This window comes from Phoenix dactylifera, chromosome 18 (genome assembly GCF_009389715.1).
Source record: "Phoenix dactylifera cultivar Barhee BC4 chromosome 18, palm_55x_up_171113_PBpolish2nd_filt_p, whole genome shotgun sequence".
NCBI classification, from domain to species: domain Eukaryota; kingdom Viridiplantae; phylum Streptophyta; class Magnoliopsida; order Arecales; family Arecaceae; genus Phoenix; species Phoenix dactylifera.
This window is the reverse complement of record NC_052409.1, coordinates 2,443,015-2,451,367: the sequence shown is the minus strand read 5'-3', so window position 1 is coordinate 2,451,367 and position 8,353 is coordinate 2,443,015. Positions and strand designations below refer to the sequence as shown.

The following is an 8,353-nucleotide window of genomic DNA, read 5'->3' as shown; positions in this document are numbered from 1 at the left end:
AGGTCAATTGTTGAGACCTCTTTGTTGCCTAGGCAGTTAATCAATTCTAAAGAGAGCAGAAAGTCGGCACATTTTATTTATGGTTATTATTATTTTTTTGGCTTGTATATAGCCTATAAGAGAATACCAACACAAATACTTTGTTGAGCAAGGAATAAATGGCTAAACAAACATTGTTTGTATCAGAACATCTATGGGCAGCATGGCAAATACTTGAATTAATTTTGATGAGTTTAAAAGTTTTTGTGGTAGTGAACCTGCACTAAGCACTCACTTAAATCTATCCCTTCTAGTTGACAATGATGTGGTTACAATTGGCAGTCAAGAAGACAGCATTAGTTTGTAGATTGTGGAGGACATGTATGGCTACAACGAGGTAACGAGGCTAAAGAAGTTTGACTATTAAGTTGAAATTGTAGTTTATTTGAAATGATGCAGACTTGCGGAGGATTATGATTCTTAATTAATTTAATTACTTGAAAGTTTGCAATAACAATTTTAAGTGACTGTATTTGGAGAAGTAATTAATTTAATCAGTGTTATGATACCTACTTTGGTTTCTTTTATTTTCTCAGCTCCAATGCATTAAGTTATAGGGAAATTGAGGGGACCTTTGGATCAAGAAATGTTGGATGAAGTGGAATCACACAATTAGAATGTTATGTGTTTGCCTTATGTCGTCAAGACTTTGGGACAAGTAAATATAAAAATACAAAGTAAAGAGATCAATATTGGATTTTGGCAGTAAAAGTGGTTCATGCACACAAGATGAAGGTAGAAGATGAGAGAAAGAAGGTTCATAAATATCATTGCAATTTGTATTGTCTTTATGGTATACAATTATCCACAATTTTATGCTTAACTAAATTGTCTTCTCATATTTGAAGAGTTACATGTCCATTTAGAGTTATCTAGTAGTATAAAAAAATTGCATAATCATGGAGTCTTGCAGTTTCAGTCATTGTGCTTGGTGTTTATAGTTCGGTCAAATATTTGCTGGGAGGACATTCACTGAATCTAATCTGCAGTGGCTACTTTTACTTTTTCATTATATGATTCATGACTTCTTATCTGGGTAAATCTGAGTTGTTGCTACATCAAAATGTGTTCATAATAACTTCTTTTTGGCTATTATGTATTGTATAGTTTTCGTATTTTGATGATTGCAACCATAAACATTACTCAAAGAAATGTTAAGTAGTTTCTCTTGTGATACAGCAAAAGGACACTAATTAGCATCATCCATATGGAAGGCCTGATGCTTACTTTATGAGTGGTGTTTAATGTTGTTTGTGATTCGGCTAAATGTCTTAAATGAGTTGAAATGTTTTATTGGAGAATGAGATTAAAGTTATAATGCAATTGTTCCTTCATGAAATTTATGTGATTTTTTTCACATTTGTGACTTATGTTGTACTGAAGATATAGTAGATTGATGTTTTGACTATTTTCGTTGGAAAAAACCCTTGTTTATGTAGTTGAATCTGCATTCAGTTTAATTTGTTTATAAATTGTGAATTTGTGGATAAGTTGAGTAAGTTTTGATAAATCCACCAATTGTTTATATTATCTATTTTCTTCTCATTGACTTTGCAGGAAGAGTTACACCAGAAAGTGTCATATATAGCTTTGGCACGTTGTTGCTTGATGTTCTTAGCGGAAAGCATATCCCTCCTAGTCATGTAAGTAGTATTTTTTTGATCTACCTTCCATACTTCTGCTAAACATGGCAACTTTACCATGCTCTCCCCCCTCCTCTCCTTTTACTTTTGTTTTGCAGAATAAGCAGAGTTTGTTAATTGGAACATGGAGTCTACGGTTGAGTGTGTGGGCAAAGTTTCAGTAACACTGCCTTCACTTAAAAATAACTAATAAAAGGAGAGGAAGCCATAATATCAGGTCATTGAGATTTATGATGGAAGTGTCTAAGAGCTACTGCAGATCTGGTTATAATGTTGTTAAGCACTTTAAGACTGACTCTCACGAAACTGGACTTGACAGGTGAACAGGCTGGAATAACCATCTTGATAGAGAATTACGGCTGAGGAGGTTGAGAAAGCTGTTTTTATAGGAAGGTGGAATAGAATGAAAGGGAGAACATGATATACATATATTTATATGTATATATAAATGAACGTATGTTTGTGTGGAGAGATTTTTGAAGGGGTGGAGTTTGCATGTCAATGCAAAAGTGTGTGGGTTGGGTGTTCTGAACAATGAGTGATTAATTATTTTATATTATTAACTATCATTTATGCATAATAAGTAATGCTGTACATAGAAATGATTCACAGTTCGTATGAAAAATATTGCCTTAGGCAATACAATCTTAGTTTAATAGGCCTAAACATGATGCCAATATTCACAGTTTAGCTGCTAGGTTTTTCTGTGCTAGATTCTGTTATATGATGATTTTAGTTTAAGCTTTGTTGTTCTCATTAGTCATGACTAATATGGAACTAAGAAATCTTCTCAAATCAAATCAGATCATGTTAAATTAACAAGAAATGCACAAGTTGATCTTTCAGGCTTTTTGGAGCGGGCATATATTGATTGGTTCATTTGAAAGATGATTAGTGAGACATTTTCTCTCATTGGTAGAAATAACGTGCTGATACTTTCCTTTGACATCATGTACTCTGCAGTTGGTTTTTTCTTAGAATTCATGTGCCTGCGTCAGTGTATCATGCTGAATCTAATTGCTTCCAGTACTTCTTGGCAGGCTCTTGACATGATACGAGATCGTAACTTCAACATGCTAACAGACTCATGTTTGGAAGGACAATTTTCAAATGAGGATGGGACTGAATTAGTACGTCTAGCTTCAAGATGTTTGCAGTATGAGCAACGAGAGAGACCTAATGTGAAGTCGTTGCTTCTTGCATTGACTCCGCTGCAAAAGGAGACTGAGGTGAGTTCATCAAATCCATTCTCTCTCTCTCTCTCTCTCTCTCTCTCTCTCTCTATCCATGGAATCATCCTGGCATATTTCTTCTTTTGTACTCATATTACTGTTTAGTGCAGTGGAATGGAACTGTTACAATGAACTTTGTCTTTTTAATATTTAGTCTATGTGATTCTGCAGTTCAGAGTCATGCTAAAATTACAACTTATGCATGTTATACTGAGTTAAGTTCATTGTCAGTGTGCATTTCTGCCTGGAATAATAACCTGTTGTTTATTCAGGAGTTCCTTGAGCATGCAAGAGTCTTTACTTCTTGGCTCAATGAAAAAAATCTTAATCATCGTCTGTTAAATTGAAACCTCAAAATGATGGTGTTCTATGTGTTTAAAGTAGTAAAGCCTCGCCAAATGACGGCTTCTAATTGTTATATTCTAATTGTTGACTTGTCTGCTTATACATAAGTTTGAAGAGTTCCGATTGTGCTGATTTATTCATGTTGGGTTAAGCAGTGAGGAATAGCATTAATTCGTTGTGTATTCCTGTTTGTTTTGGTGCTTTTTAGAAGCACCTGTTTATTCGCATTCATGGTTGGTGTAATTTCACATTTGCACATGACAAAATAAAAAAAAAATGAAATCCCTTCTGATATTGACATTGTAGTCCATCTCTTGGTACAGTGTGGTTACAGTAACATTATCCGTGCTTGTGCAACATACGACTTTATTTTTCTTTGTATATTAAGAACTGCCAACAATTATCTCCTAATTGAAAATGATTAACTTTCTTTATACGCAATGCTTTATGTTCGTATCTTGGAGCCTTGAAGTTTTTTTTGCTATTTCTTGTACCGAGTTTAAATTTGATGATGTGGTGACAATCAACTTTTTTCACCAAAAAAATTGTAAATGTAAATCTTTTACTGGTTAAGTGACCAAGACACCCTTTGTCATCTTTATCCATCTGGAATTCTAGATAAAGTCCAAGGATGCTGCTTAACTCACTATCATTTGTAAAACTTCCAATGCTCCTGTTTCCATGCGCAAATACATGTTCTACTAACAACTGTACATGTTGTACTGGCAATTTATATGTTAATGGAGCTTAAGCTTGTAATCTTAAATGGCTCATTCTACATATACCCAAGTGAATCTTCATGCTTACACTGGCCTGTGAGCTTTCGGAGGGTCAAGAATGCATTAGTGATTTATTTCCTTATTTAAATCATGATGCATATTTGCAAGATTTTCTATCCAGGTTCCTTCTTATGTCTTGATGGACATGCCGCGTGGTGGTACATCCTCATTAGAGGCGCTCTCTCTTTCCCCACTTGGTGAAGCTTGCTCCAGAATGGATTTGACTGCCATACATGAAATCCTAGAAAAGATTGGGTATAAAGATGACGAGGGAACGGCAAATGAGGTTGGTGTATGAGACTTCCATTTTCACTTTCCCATTATATATGTTAACTCATTTGTGTATAAAATTAATTTGTTTTGGTTTGCATGTATGTTACTATTCACATGCCAATATTTGTATGTGTTCATGCAAATAATTTCATCTTTAGTAGCTGCAATGACTTCCAAAAAGAGGGAGTGGGAACAAATGATGATATTATATTGATTGATGCTCCTTCAGGATTTAACCTGCTATGAAAGAGATGGAATGGTTCTGGAGACTAGATTACTACAACCTTTTCCCCCAAAAATTGCTTCTTCCCTATTGTCTGAGATTCAGAGAACAGGATGCAAGTCTTCAGCCACCTGTTTAATAACTCTGATTAGTGTTTCTACCCCTTTGTATGCTATATTATAGCTTTCCAATTGCAAACTCGGTTTTTAGAGATATGGTTTCTCCTGGTGCCAGGCTTAAGATGAAAAAACAGATGAGGCCTGATTTTACATGATTGTAATTATGTTGTTGTCTACTGTTTTTTGTGATGCTTGACAAATATGCGGCTCTCTGACCATCAAAATCTATTCATATGGCAGAATGCAGAGTGTATTAAAGCCTAGAGTTTTATCCTAAGTAGAATTTGTGGCACTACTGGGCACGGGATTTTTATCTTGTTGATGGGCTTCTGGCAGAATAGATAAAAATAAATGATCCATTGTTGCATGAGCTATTTGATTACCAAGTTACAGCTTTTGGTGTAAGCATAGATACATTTTTCTTTTCTGATATTTCACTGTCATAGATGTTCCAACCATCTCTTGCAATTTAATCTGTTCTATCGTCTGATAATTTGTCTGTTAAATTTATGTTTTCTTAATCTTTTTCCTTTTTTTCTTTGTTTTTCAGCTCTCATTTCAAATGTGGACCAATCAAATGCAAGAAACATTGAACTCAAAGAAGAAGGGTGATGCTGCTTTTCGGCATAAAGATTTTAATACAGCAATTGAATGCTACACCCAGGTTACTTTTCGTTTACTAATTGTTTGTTAGTTTTGACCGTTTCAGTACATTTTTAGAAATTTTCTTGATATACAAATGTTTACATATTTGATACCATATGTAGTCATGATGAATGCTAAAAATGTTCGTCATTGATAATGGCAAGGTCCTTTCTTTAATTTTGCTCATAATGTTACTATTCCCATTCTTCAACAATATTTATTTATAGAAAAAAAAGAATAAACGGAAGTTATAAAATCTGTAGCTATATATTTCTTTTGAGGACCGAATTAGATACCTCTTATTGTAATTTGATGTACTGCTTTTCTTGTTGTGATGTTCAATCACGCCAATGATTAAATGAGTTATAATTAGGAGAACTTCAATCCCCTAGTTTTTCATGAAAAAAGACCTAGAGCAGTTCTCAATTACCAATATTGTAAGGAGATTTTGTGGCCGAGGATGATCTTCACCATAAAATTTACCATAAACTTTCAGAACCTTCATCTGCTAATTGAATCATTTTATATCACTCACTTATGGTCTAGTAATCGACAAAACTCAACACATCAAGATCTGAACTTTTGTTCAACCAAATGTTGTAGACCTGCATTTAGCATTTATATCATTTGATGAAATAGAATACCAAGGACTTCAGCATTATCATTTTTTTTTCCTTTGTGACCAGCCACTTTTCTGCAACTTTTTTCTGTCTTGTAATTAGAAATGACTTGACCATAAGAAAAGAGTTGAAAATGACAGGTAAAATCATATACTATTACTTGGGCCGTAAGGTGTGAAGGTGGACAGGAAATCAAGAAATTCTAGCACATATTACGTTGCCTTAATTTTTTTTGTTAATTGGCTTCCCTCTACTTCTTACTTATATTAGTTGCCATTGTTCTAAATTGTAATTATTGTTCAATAATACATCAATAACAAAACTGTATAGATGGGTTATGGCTTATCTTTTATCTTTATGCATGATATGAAAAATCTCTGCAGTGGTTTTGATGCTCTGTAACTGATGCTCAGGCTAAATGAAGGACCTTCATCAAACTGTTTATTTATGGTGTAATCCTTTATATTAATCAGATTTTCTTTGAACTGGCATGTGGCACATGTTCATAATTGGAGCAGGTGACAGGAAACTGTAACTTTTATTTTGATTGTTTGGTTGTTGAGCCTGAGTTGTTTAAAGTCAATTTTAGTAGCTTTTAGTTAAACAAAACAGAACTTAGTTCATTTCTGAAGTAGCAACCACTACACAAAAAGTTAAGAGGAGAAATTGCACAAGAGTTGCATGGAATCCATTTAGAGTTACATGCATCAATGCTGATGAACTTCTTCTTTGATAGAGAATCATATCCTAGTCCACATTAGATGTTCAGTGAGAATAATTTCCTCATCTTTCCTATATAAGACATTTTATTAGTTTCAGGAATCAGTGTGCTAGGAATTGAGTTGCAAATTATGATAAAGTTAGTATCTGCAATTTATAGTTGAGAGTTTCCGAGTACATATCATTTAGCGGGTAAGACAGTATGCAATCTGATCATTAATCCTTATAGTTGGAGTGGGATGCAAATATCCAAATGATGTTGGTATCTGCTTATTCAACATGCTGACGTCTCTAAGTTTTCATTGTTTTTTTTTTTTTTTTAACTTGTGAATTTTTGCTTCTGGCATTTGGTGAAAATTTTGAATTATGAAATTGGATAATATCTTTTTTTTGATTCATCATTTCATGGTTATTGTCAAGTGAGCATTTTATAACTAGGTTGCTTAGAGACTCAGTTTTCTGGGGAACCTCATAAATTTATTGTTTTCATTACAATTTTTTTGATAATTTACTGTACATCGTATAGAACTGAATGATGCTTTATTTCTTGGTATAATAGATATGCAAGCCTATGTTACTGAATTTTTTTTTTATGACGTGCAGTTCACTGATGTTGGAACTATGGTTTCTCCGACAATTTTTTGCGCGCCGCTGCTTGTCAACCTGATGAGTGACATGCCACAGCAAGCTCTTAATGATGCGACGCAGGCGCTGGTCATATCCCAACTTGGCCGACTGCATTTTATCTTCAGGCTGCTGCCCTTTTTGCCCTCGGAATGGAAAATGAAGCTAGAGAAGCACTGAAAGATGGGTCATCCCTAGAAAACAAAGAAGAACGGGGGGCATTAAAGACAAGCTAATTAAATGATAATTGGTTGATGAAGGGCCCAACTTTTCAGGTATTGTCCCCTGTAGAAATATTGAATTTTGAAATAAAGGATATATCCAACTTCAATTTTTCTGCAAATGTGTATGAATACCAATGATAGGCAGTTGATTGAATGATTTAAGGGCTTCCTGTTTCAGGTTTAGGCACATACACGGCAACAATCTTTGGATATTGAAGCAGTTTTTTTTTCATTAACATGGTGGCTGGCATGCTGCATGACCCCCTGTTGTTGTACACCTCTCCTCTCCATATGTATCATTTATGTATATATGGAAGCAACGACCGGCATAGTGTCCCCGAAAGAAATTGCAAACTAATAATAAGTCTGCCAAGGAAAATGGGAAAGCTTGATCCTTGATCCCTAGTTTTAGGTATTGTACTGTTGTTTTACAAGGTCGTGTGTTGTAATGTCCATCTTGCTGGTAGGCATGTAACAGTGTACAGCAGTGGAATGATCTAAATTTGTCAATGCGTTTCTTTTTTGTCATCTGTGGGTCCTTATTGTTTTTTTTTTCCTGAGGATTGTTGGTTTCCTTCTGGAAGAACATTTGCTGAAAGCTTATGTATCTTGGAGTGAGTTTAACGTGTAGTGATGTGGAGATTCTTTGATGGTGGTTCTTATGTCGTTTGCATTGGACTACGAGTTCCTTTTTCTTTATGGGCCTTAAAAGTGGGAATTGCTTGAAACTGGAAAATAATCAGTTGCCTTTCTAGATGGACATTGGAACAGCTTTATGTTCAAATGCTAGGGCCCATTGGAAACAGAATTTCCCTGCATTCCACGGTACACGCGACATCCCATCATAATGTAAATGTTACATGGGAC

At 34.7% G+C, this 8,353-nt stretch overlaps 1 pseudogene; it reads left to right on the top strand.

Annotated features, from left to right (window-relative positions):
* Positions 1 to 1,059: 1,059 nt before the first annotated feature.
* On the top strand, positions 1,060 to 8,148 carry LOC120104457 (annotated as a pseudogene).
* Positions 8,149 to 8,353: the final 205 nt, after the last annotated feature.